Below are 13,190 nucleotides of genomic sequence, written 5' to 3'. Positions count from 1 at the left end.
ACAAATATTCAGTACAAAACTCAACAGCTTCTTCAACAATGTATCGTTCAACAATACAACCCTCTGGTCGACTTCGGGATTTCACGTACCCTTTTAATATTTTCATATACCGTTCAGCAGGGTACATCCATCTCATATAAGCTGGTCCACATAACTGTGTCTCTTTCACAAGATGAACAACTAAATGAACCATTATGTCAAAAAAAGACGGAGGAAAATACATTTCAAGCTCACACAAGGTAATTACAATCTCTTTTTGTAGTGTTGGTAAGATCTCGGGATCGATCACCTTACTACAAATTGACCTAAAGAAAAAACACAATTTAGTTATGGCACTTCTTACTTTTTCTGGCAAAATAGAACGTATACCTATCGGTAGAAAATGTTCCATTATAACATGGCAATCATGTGTCTTCAAATTCTTCAACTTGAGGTCTTTCATAGAAACAAGTCTTCTGATATCAGATGAGTATCCTTCTGGAACCTTAACTTCACTCAGAGACTTACACAAATTTTTTTTCTCCTTTCTAGATAAAGTAAAAGCAGCAGGTGGTAGATATGTTCGTCTTCCTTTCTTCACGGGTGCTAATTCAGTTCTCATTCCCATTTTTAACATGTCCTCCCTTGCTTTAAGGCCATCCTTAGACTTGCCTTTTATATTGAGTAATGTACCGATAACACTTTCAAATACGTTTTTTTCAATATGCATAACATCGAGAAAATGTCTCACGTACAAAGACTTCCAATATGGCAATTCAAAAAATATCGACCTTTTCTTCCACCCACCTTTCACAATCTTATGTGCAAAAGGCTTGCCAAACTCAGTACGCACATCTTTCACCTTTTCAAAAACTTGTTCACCTGACAATGCGGGTGGAGCTCTACGATGTTCGGTGTCTCCATTGAATGCTTTTCTCCACCCACGGTAGTGATGTTTAGAATGTAAGAATCTACGATGACCGAGAAACACATTCTTCTGGCAAAGTTCCAATCGAATCGTATCGGTTCCATCTTCACAAACAGGACACGCACGTTGACCTTTAATGCTATACCCAGATAGATTCCCGTATGCTGGAAAATCATTAATTGTGCCAAACAACATCGCCCTCAAATTGAAACTTTCTTTCCTATATCCATCATAAACCTCCACACCATTCTCCCACAAAATCTTTAAATCTTCGATCAGAGGTGTCAAGTATACGTCTATGTCATTCCCTGGTTGTTTAGGCCCAGAGATTAACATAGATAACATCATGTACTTACGCTTCATACATAGCCACGGAGGTAGGTTATAAATCATAAGAATCACTGGCCATGTGGTATGTGAGATACTTTGAAGACCATGTGGGTTCATTCCATCAGTAGATAATGCCAATCGAAGGTTTCTTGCTTCTGATCCAAACTCAGGATAATCATTATCAATCTTCGACCACTGTGGTGAATCAGCCGGATGCCGATACTTTCCATCAATAATTCTTTCATCTGCATGCCAAGTAAGATGTCTTGCATCGGTTTCACTACGAAACATGCGCCTAAATCTCGGAATTATCGGAAAATACCATAAGACTTTTGCGGGAGATAATCTTTTCTTATATCGAGACAAACCGCATTTAGGGCACTCAGTTAACATTGCATATTCGTTACGAAACAAAATGCAATCGTTAGGACAAGCATGTATCTTATCATAGCTCATGCCAATAGAGCACAACATTTTTTTTGCCTCATAGGTTCGATTAGGAAGAACATTATCATCCGGTAGCATTTCTCTCATAAGGGCCAACAACTCTGTGAAACTTTTATCCGACCATCCATTGCCCGCCTTTAAGTTGTACAACTTTAATACCGCAGAAAGTCTTGAGAATTTAGTGCAACCTTTGTACAACGGTTTCTCTGCATCGCTTACCATCCTCTCAAACATTTCAGGACAATCATGAAGATCTTCTTCCAGTGCTTCTACAATCTCTTCAACTCGATCACAATCGTATGTTTCCGTGTCTTTGTCGTATGAAGCATAGGTCGTATTACTTTTTCCACTCGATTCAACATTCTCGTTAATTTGCTCACCATGAAATATCCAACACTGATAACTTTGATCAATTCCATGCCTCAGCAAATGCGATTTCAATCCATGTGCGTCAACCTTACCAATATAACAACAACGCAAGCAAGGACAATGCATTCGTCTGGGGTTTTCAGCGTGTTGAACAGCATACTTAACGAATTCCAAAACCCCACTCTCGTACTCTTTGGTCATTCGATCGGCACAGATCCATGTTTTATCCATGGTTTTCCTACTTATTAAAGTAAACAATTAATCCAGACGAAAATACATAACTAAGGTAGTATCAAACTTTTTATATTACAAGAATCAAACTTTTTCTATTACAATATACCTATAACTATACCTATAACTATATTAGAGTTCGTTCAATCATTTTATGGGAGAAATCTTGTTCCTTTAGAATGAAACTAACTTAGTATTGCTAACAATAGTCAAGCATTTCTACCTAGCAATTACCACCACCAATAAAAACACCAATGGCATATTATCATCAACACTGCTAGCATGGCGCTTCTAATTGAATCAAGGCACAAACTGTTAATTATTCCATTACATTTTCAACACATTTGAGCTAACTAGCATGTTTCACAATAGTTTAAGCATCTACTAGCGTGACACTTCAACATAAAACCAAACCAACTTCCTACTAACTATTTAACTCACAAAACTAACATGATCCCTAATGAGTAACACTAACTAAGTTCAAACTTTAACTAACAACTAGCAACAAAAGGCGTAACTCTTATTTTGTTAACTTTTTAAATAACAATTAACCTACACTAATTCGAGTTATCTAATAAGTTAGCCATCCAATTAACATATCAAACAGTTCAAATTTCTAACAACTTAGTTAACAATGCTAACTACCAATTCAAGCATAAATAACCAAACTTTCCTAACTTTTAATTGAACTAATAACCTCCAAATCACTAATAGTTAAAAATTACTAACTATTACATTCATTAACCATTACATTCATTATATCATGTTGAGTGACACTGATTTCTTGGACCAAAGAAACATCCATTCAACAACAAAAAAAATGTAAAATCTTCTATCAACTAAATCAAATTCTTTATATTATTATAGAGTATAAACATTAGGTATGCGATAGCATACATAAGCTACATAGAGCAAATGCCAACCATAAAGTTCCTACTGCTCTAAACACTTTTTACAGATACAAATAAAGAGTCCTACAACTAGAACCCCTAAAGTTTCTCACATAACAACAAAGAGAAACAAATTTCAAGAAATCAACCTATTATGAAAACCATACACACTAACTCACTTGCACTAAGAATCTGTACACACACATAAATAAACACTTAATTTTTTCTTCAAATTTAGTTTGGACTTTTCTGATTCCAAATGGTAGAAAGTGGTTTATCATTACTCCAATTCCTTAGCTTAAGCATCCCATAAACAATCATTCCAACCAAAAATCCAAGAGCAGCACTTGATCCAACCAATGAAACAGTAGTACAAATAAGTGCCACAAATGAATCTTCTTTACTATTCATATCTCTAGCACACATAGCAAGTTCAATACCAGCAAACAAAAGCAACACACCCAATATCCCAACAGGAAACATCTTCAATATGTGTGCCAATGATGTTCCTAAAACCAATCCCCCATTCATCACAACAAGTTCAAAAGATGGAAGAAGAGGAAGAGCATTAGAGCAGAACGTACCGTATTCAAGTGATATCCTTGCGCTGCAACCTTCGATTCAACGTTCGCAAGAGCAAACCCCCACTTCGATTCAACGTGCACGAGCTTCAACAGTTTGGCTTGATTGGAGCTTAGGGTTAGGTTTCAAGAGGAATTTATGGCGTTTTGTGGTTTAGCTAGAGAAGAGGAACTGATAGGGTTTCGCAGGAGGGAAAACAAAAGAACAGAGATGAGGAACTGATGGAGTCTGAAATTTTATTTTAATTAGACCTTAGTCAGCGCTTTTGTGGAAAGCGCTTTCTAAGGTATGCCTTAGACAGCGCTTTCCAAAAGCGCTTTCTAAACCCCCCCTTAGACAGCGCTTTTGGTTTTAATATTTTTTTTAATTTAAAGACTTTAGACAGCGCTTTATCAAAAGCGCTGACTAAGGTCTATATTTAAAAGCGCTTTCTAAAAGCGCTGTCTAAGGGGGGGGGGGGGGGGGTCTTAGACAGCGCTTTCTAAAAGCGCTGTCTAAGACCCCCCCTTAGACAGCGCTTTCATTATTTTTTGGGAACATTTTCCGTGTTTTATTTTAATTTTAACCTTAGACAGCGCTTTCTTTTAAAAGCGCTGTCTAAGATGCGCTGTTAAAAGTCATTTTTGGCGTAGTGTAACCACTAGGACATGGCCTAGGGTCAAAATGGGAGCAATAAACCAAAAGAGAACATGAAAATTATCAAGAATCAAGATTAATCAAATAAGAAACAAATCCAAGTGGTCTCATATCCATATCATCAACCAATTTTATTTCATGAGGCAAATAAGGCAAAGCATGCAATTTGAAGCTCATAGAACCAAACAGAATGATTCAATCCACATCAACTCAAAAACAATTCAATAAATCCCAAGAAAAATCATGTCTAAACAGCATTCATCAAAGGATCATCACACCAAATTCAAGTCATTTGGACAAGTGGAAGCATGTCAATTAAATCCATAAGTCAAAGCATGCTCAAACAAGCTCAATGAGAGCACAAAATCATACATCAACTTCAAGCAAGCATAAAACAGAATCCAAACATGATATGGACATCAAACCAAAGCCATGGAAAACTTCAAGGTGTCTAGAATATATGTGCAAAATTTCAGGTCCATCCAATAAACATCAAGAATTTCACAAATCATATAAGATTATGACTCACAAAAAGTCCACAATTGGTCAAACAGAAAGGAAAATCTCAAACAAATTGGAAATGCACTCAAAAAATCCCCAAAAATTCACATTCAAACTTAACATCCAGAAGATTCAACATGCAAAAATTCAGATTATTTGGCATTCAATAGGTATGGTAAAGAAATTCCACAAGTTGGACAAGAAAGGGTGTGACACACATTGTCACACTTCCAATGAATAGAGCATATCTCACAAACCAGGAATGCAACAATCACAAACTCTATACCAAAATGCTCCTAAAGGTGTCTAGTTTATGCATGCAAAATTTCAAGAGCGTTGGATTAAGCATCATCATTTCACAAGCAAAATGGCAAGGCATAGCAAGATAACACATGTATGAACATTCCCTAGCCAAAATAAAAATCCACACGTGCACAAATTCTGGAAAAATCACCATAAAATACTAGAGATCATGAGGAACAAAGTGCAAAAAATCCCACATTATTTGGACAAACATTGAATGACTTATAATTTTTGGAAGATTGGCATAACAAATGAAATTAAAATTGAAAACGAAAATGATTAATTGAATTAAAATGAAATAATGGCAAAATTGGTAATTAAATTGAACTCTGGCCCTAAGCAAAACGATGCGTTTCACTTAAGTGAAACGCAGGCCCAATCCGGTGGCGACAAGTGGTCCAACGCATGGCAGAAAAACAGCAAAAATCATGCAAAACGCGGGGCAACGGATCTAACAATTTCTGGAAAATGAAACCCTAGTGTTCATCATCATCTTCATCATGTTCATCACTCAAGAACGAAGTTGCACAGAAATTAACAAACAATATATCATTCGATTCATCTCTTAACCTACATCATCAATCCAGCATCTATTTCCTCTAATTCTCACTAACATGGAATGATCGAACAGAATAACATTCAACAACCAAACTTCAAATCATTATAACTTCCTCAATTCTTGATGAAATTCAATTCTACAAAGTTCAGTACACTCAACATGGCACGATCTATCAAAAACACATCAACATTTCATGAATTGCAAGATTCGAAATCCAACCTGAATTGAAGAGCAGAAGTGAATTCATGGTTTCCAGGCCTTGGCAAGGTGAAACAGAAGTTCTATAGTGCTTGGAAAGGTGAATGGATGATGGATCGTGGCTTAACCTTGCTTGATCTTGCTCAAATCACCAGCTGCCATTGATGAAGCTTCTTGCTACAGTCCTCGATTTGGCTTGAAAATGGTGATTCCTTGCTTGCAGAAAGCTCAGTAATGCTTGTAGATGTTGGATCAGTGAAGCACAATGCAAGTTCTATGGAAAAATTCGCAGAACAATGGAGAGAAAAAATTGAGAGACTTTGCAATTTTTGATCTAGATCTGAGATGAATGAATGTTAATCTCAAATTCAGTTAGGATTATGGTTTTATATGTGCTGTTAATCCACTTTGTTAATCAAGCTTAGCCAAAATGCAAGGATTAAGGAAAATGAGTGTTTATGTGCAAATTTGCCATTCACCCCTCATGTGCATGGAGTGCTGCTACAGTGCACGAGTTATGAGCCAAACACACTCCAAATATCATTTTGAGCCAAATGCCAATGTTGGAATGCATGGAAAATGCTTAGTTTTCAAATTCACTTTTTTCCCTCCAAAATTCAAATTCAAGCCAAGTGAAAAATGCAATTTTGTGTGTGATGATTTTTAATGAAATGTGATGAATGATTATGATAGAGCATGTTAAAAGGAGATTGTAGCAAAAAACCCCACATGATTTGGCCAATTGGTGTGAAAGTTATCCAAGTTTGAAGTTCAAAATATCTTGACAATGATTTGATCATAACTTGCCAACCACAAATGAGAAATGGATGTTCTTGGACTTTTTGGAAAGATGAGAGCAAGATCTTAAACTTTCATGTTGGACAAAATTTAATTTGAAGCTTGTATGATGATGTAAATTTGAGGAGAAGACCTTTCCATTTTTGGCAGTTTGAAATTAGAGGTCACTTACTATTTTTGGAAACTTTTCCTCTGACCTCAAATTCTTCAATGATGATCTTTGACATGTCAAATGAGACTTGTATGGACATGAATGAGGCTCCTCAAACCATCTCTCACTTTCAAATCCAAGGTTTCATGCACAGTTGACCACAATTGACTTTCTAGGGTTTCAGATGCATTGTGCAATGACTGATGACTTCTGAGCATCCAATCTTTGGCCAAACCACTTCAAAATGATCCCTAGGTCATATGAACTCAATGAACCAACCCTAGGGCTTTGCCTCAATAGGAAATGCACTTTCTTGCTTGCTTGACTGGATCTCTTGACCAGTCTTGACTGATGAACTTGCACTAGGTCAAAGGGACAATGCAATGCTATGCAGTGGACCATGTAATGTTAATGACCTAACATGAAAATGTATGTACAAAAATGGGAGGTGCAAATTTGAGGTGCTACAGCTGCGCCTATTCAATCAACTGGGAACCCGAATGGATGAGAGCAACGGCTGTCAGACTTCCAGAGTAAACAGGGATTGAATACCAAGAACCGTAGAAATTTGCACACTGCGGGGATCCACCAACGGAAACGTCCACTGGGATCTGATGTTTATCACTGGGTATTTTGATTTTTTTCCTTCAAAGGTAAAGCCACATCCAGACATCACAAGACGATGAATGACAATAGAAATCTCACCTAGATGCCAACGGACAACTAGGAAAAACTCGACGTTCACCGAGACCAACGGAGAGGTACCCAGACATTAACGAATGACTGGAAGAGATACAACCATACGTCAATGGACGACATGGGAAAAACTCATCGTTTACCAAAACCAACGGAGAGGTAACTCTACTGGGGACGACCAGGAAAAACTCGACGTTTACCAAGACCAACGGAGAGGTAACCAGACATCAACGGACGACGGATGAATTGGGAAGACTCGACCAGACGTCAACGGACGAACGGGAGAAGCTCGACGTTTATTGACACCAACGGAGAAGGAGAAAACTCGACCAGACGTCAACGGACGAACGGGAGAAGCTCGACGTTTATCGACACCAACGGAGAAGGAGAAGCTCAACGTTTATCGACACCAACGGAGAAGGAGAAGCTCAACGTTTATCGACACCAACGGAGAAGGAGAATCCACTGGGGAAAAAGCTAATCACAAACCAAACGCCAACGGACGATTGGGAAAAACTCGACGTTTATCGAAACCAACGGAGAGGTACACGGACATCAACGGATGACCTGTGAGGAGGATACAACTAGATATCAACGGATAACTAGGAAAAACTCGACGTTTATCGACACCAACGGAGAGGAGAAGCCACTTCACTAAGGAAGGGGTATAACAACCGGAAACTGAATAGGACGTCCACCGACGACTCTACTGGGGATTCTGGCTGGGAAGCAACCAGACATTAACGAATGACTGGGGAATAGAATACACAATCAGACGTCAACGGACGAATGAGAAAAACTCAACGTTTACCGAGACCAACGGAGAGGTAACTCTGCATGGGGAAATATATCACCAACAACCGTCAACAGACGATCGGGAAAAACTCGACGTTTATCGAAACCAACGGAGAGGTAACTCTGGGGGGAATCAACAACCGTTAACTAATGATCTATGGGGAATAAGCAACTATACGTCATCAGACGCATAGGAAAAACTCAACGTTTACCGAAACCAACAGAGAGGTAACCCTACTGGGGAGAGAGAACAAGACTCAACCAAACGTCAACGGACGATTGGGAAAAACTTGACGTTTATCGACACCAACGGAGAGGAGGAACAAGACATCAACGGATGACCTGTGGGGAAAGTACAACTAGATATCAGCGGATAACTAGGAAAAACTCGGCGTTTATCGAAACCAACGGAGAGGTAGCTCACTGGGGATCAAGGTCACGACAGGGAGCAGACAGGAAGGAACACCAAGGATGCCGGGTTGTAGGCATGAGAAAGGTGGCCGACCAAAACGTGAATTGGTTTGTGTTCCAAAACACTCATCATCCTAAAGAGGGCTAGAAAAGCAATCTTGTTAAAGGACGGACATTCGATTCCACAAGGAATACGAATCTTACTCAATTGGAGAAACAAACAAAGGGCTCAACCAAAGAGCGCATGAGACATATCATCTATAGCCGTCAAAACGTAGATAATATACTCGCATGGAAGATTATCTTAACCGGGTTGTAGGTTGTTAAAGGATAAATCGACCGAAAAGAAAGGCATCGGGATACCAGGACTAGGTATGCAAAGATGACCGATCAAAAGGGGAAACCACAAACATTACCAGCAAACGGTGAATGAAAGAGGACCCACTGAGGATAATATTGCTTAATCAAAGCAAACATCCAAAAGGAAGGGGAAGACCCGCTGGGGGATAAGATTGCTTAATCAAAGCAAATATCCGAAAGGGGAAAGGAATATCAATACCGACTGGATAATGATAACCATAAAGAGGGGATTACATCTACCGGTTAGTAGGTAGAAAACCAATAAGATAGGACTTACAACTGCTGGTTTGTAGGCAGAGGCCACAAATTCCGCTGAGGATAAGGCGTTTGATGGATCGCGCAAAACTGTGATCGGCGAATTAGAACTCACGATCAAGATTGGACCCAGTGATTTCCAGATCACCTTCCAGGTCATGGATATTCATCCGTCTTATAGCTATTTGCTTGGCAGACCATGGATTCACGAGGCAGGCACCGTGACATCCACCCTACACCGAAAGTTGAAGTTTGTGAAAAACAAGAAGTTGGTGGTGATAGGGGGAGAAAAGGCTCTCTTGGTCAGTCATTTATCTTCCTTTTCCTATATTGATGCTGAGGATGAGGTTGGGACTCCGTTCTAAGCCTTATCTATTGCTGAGCCTTCGAGGAAAGGACTTTCTTCATTTGTCTCCTACAACGATGCAAAGTTGGCCATTCAACATGGTGCAACTAATGGTTTGGGGAAAATGATCAAGTTGGAAGATAATAAATCCCGAGCTGGCATATGGTATTCTTCTGGTGTTTCTAATGAGTGTGGGCTGTTCCAGAGTGGAGGTTTTATCCACACTGTTGAAGATCAGGAAGCTGCTGCCATTGTTGAAGATGATGAAGAGGAAGACCTTGACAACTTTGTCATACCTGGCGGAATCTGCAATAATTGGGTCGCTGTTGATGTTCCAACAGTTATCCATAAGTCAACGTAATGTGTTCATTTTGTTTGAAAACCCTTCTCCCATGCCAAAAGGAGAAGTGAAGACATTGTAGGCACAATTTTGATTAATACAATGATATTCATTAATAATCACATGTTAAATGTTTGTTTTCCAAATTATTTTTCCTTTTTGATTTTTGCATGAAATTGATGATCACCATGAAACCTTAAAAAAGAATAAAATCAATCTTTTCATCTGCATAATGATTTGCCTTGCTTGAATTCTGGAATCTCTTCTATACTCAAAATCATTATGCAGGTTAACCAAACACATTGAACATAATGATCCAACACCATCTCCCAACTTTGAGTTCCTTGTATTTGAAGCAGAAGAAGATGATGTTGAAGAGATTCCTGATGAGATTACCCGTCTGCTTGAGCACGAGGAGAAGATCATTCAGCCGCATCTTGAGAATCTGGAAACAGTCAACTTGGGGTCTGAAGACTGCATCCGTGAAGTGAAGATTGGGGCACTCCTTGAAGAGTTTGTTAAGAAGGGGTTGATTGAGTTGCTACGAGAATATGTCGACGTCTTTGCCAGGTCGTATGAAGACATGTCTGGTCTAGATACTGATATTGTGCAACACTTCTTGCCATTGAAGCCTGAGTGTGTACCTGTGAAGCAAAAGCTCAGAAGAACTCATCCCGATATGGCAGTGAAGATTAAAGAAGAATTTCAGAAGCAAATTGATGCGAGGTTTCTGGTGACTTCTACATATCCTCAATGGGTGGCCAATATTGTGCCCGTGCCTAAGAAAGATGGAAAAGTCCGAATGTGTGTAGACTATAGAGACTTGAATAAAGATAGTCCGAAAGATGATTTTCCTCTACCACACATTGATATGTTGGTAGACAATATATCTAAATTCAATGTCTTCTCATTTATGGACGGATTTTCCGGTTATAATCAGATTAAAATGGCACCCTTGGATATGGAGAAGACAACATTCATCACACCTTGGGGAACATTCTGTTATCGAGTGATGCCCTTTGGTTTGAAGAACGCCTGAGCCACGTATCAACGCGCTATGACTACCTTGTTTCATGATATGATGCACAAAGAGATCGAGGTGTATGTTGATGATATGATTGCAAAGTCGAAAATGGAAGTTGAACATGTAGAACATTTGTCGAAGCTTTTCCAGCGTTTGAGGAAGTACAAACTCTGCTTGAATCTGAACAAGTGTACATTTGGAGTCCGTTCCGGCAAGTTATTGGGTTTTATTGTGAGTGAAAGAGGTATTGAAGTTGATCCTTCCAAGGTCAAAGCAATACAAGAGATGCATGTGCCCAAAACAGAGAAGCAAGTCCGAGGTTTTCTTGGCCGCTTGAATTACATTTAGAGATTTATATCCCACATGACTGCCACATGTGCGCCTATATTCAAGCTCCTCCAGAAAGATCATCGTCATGATTGGACTGAGGATTTCCAGAAAGCTTTTGACAGTATCAAAGAGTATTTGTCTGAGCCTTCGATTTTGTCTCCACTTGTTGAAGGGAGACCCTTGATTATGTACTTGACTGTGCTTGATGATTCTATGGGATGTGTATTGGGTAAGCAAGATGAATCAGGGAAGAAAGAATATGCGATATACTACTTAAGTAAGAAGTTCACTGATTGTGAGTCTCCGTACTCAATGCTTGAGATGACATGTTGTGCTTTGGCTTGGGCTGCCAAGCGCTTACGCCAGTATATGTTGAATCATACGACTTGGTTGATATCCAAAATGGATCCAATCAAGTATATCTTTGAGAAGCCTTCTTTAACTAGGAGGATTTCCCGTTGGCAGATGTTGTGATCTGAGTATGATATTGAGTATCGAGCTCAAAAAGCTATTAAAGGTAGTATCTTGGCTGACCACTTGGCCCATCAACCAATTGAAGATTATCAGTCTGTGTAGTATGACTTCCCGGATGAGGAGATTCTGTATTTGAAGATGAAAGATTATGATGAGCCTGCGCTCGATGAAGGGCCAGAGCCTGGTTCCCGATGGGGTATGGTGTTCGATGGTGCTGTTAACCAATATGGAAATGGTATTGGGGCAGTGATTATTACTCCTCAAGGAACACATTTTTCTTTTACAACAAGGCTAACTTTCAAATGCACGAATAATATGGCGGAGTATGAGGCTTGTATTATGGGTTTGGAAGAATGTATTGATCTTAGGATCAAACATCTTGATGTTTATGGTGATTCGGCCCTTGTTGTTAATCAGATTAAGGGTGAATGAGAGACGAATCAGCCTGGCCTCATCCCATATAGAGATTATGCGACGAGGATTTCAACTTTCTTTACTAAGGTTGACATTCATCACATTCCTCGAGATGAGAATCGGATGGCAGATGCTCTTGCTACGCTTGCTTCAATGATTGTGGTGAAGTATTGGAATGAAGTCCCCAATATTACTGTGATGCGCTTGGATAGACCAACCCACGTATTTGCAGTTGAGGAGGTGAAAGATGATAAGTCGTGGTATTATGATATTAAGTGTTTTCTCCAAAGTCAGACTTACCCGCCTAGGGCATCTGTTAAAGATAGGAAGACTTTGAGGAGATTATTTGGCAGTTTCTACCTTAATGGTGATGTGCTTTACAAGAGGAATTTTGACATGGTTCTGCTCAGATGCGTGGATAGACACGAAGCAGACCTGTCGATGACTGAAGTCCATGAGGGTTCATTTGGTACTCATTCCAATGGACATGCTATGGCGAAGAAGATGTTGAGAGAAGGCTACTATTGGCTGACAATGGAGTCTGACTGCTGCAAATATGTGAAGAAATGCCACAAGTGTCAGATTTATACGGATAAGATTCATGTTCCCCCGACACTTCTGAATGTTATTTCCTCACCATGGCCTTTCTCCATGTGGGGAATTGACATGATTGGCATGATTAACCAAAGGCGTCAAACGGTCACCATTTTATTCTCGTAGCTATTGATTACTTCACCAAGTGGGTTGAAGCGGCATCATATGAAAATGTGACCAGGCAGGTGGTTGTGAAGTTTATCAAGAACCAACTTATATGCCGATATGGTGTGCCAGACAAGATCATTA

This window comes from Lathyrus oleraceus, chromosome 3, assembly GCF_024323335.1.
Source record: "Lathyrus oleraceus cultivar Zhongwan6 chromosome 3, CAAS_Psat_ZW6_1.0, whole genome shotgun sequence".
Classification (NCBI taxonomy): Eukaryota; Viridiplantae; Streptophyta; class Magnoliopsida; order Fabales; family Fabaceae; genus Lathyrus; species Lathyrus oleraceus.
Note: the sequence above shows the minus strand (reverse complement) of the source record.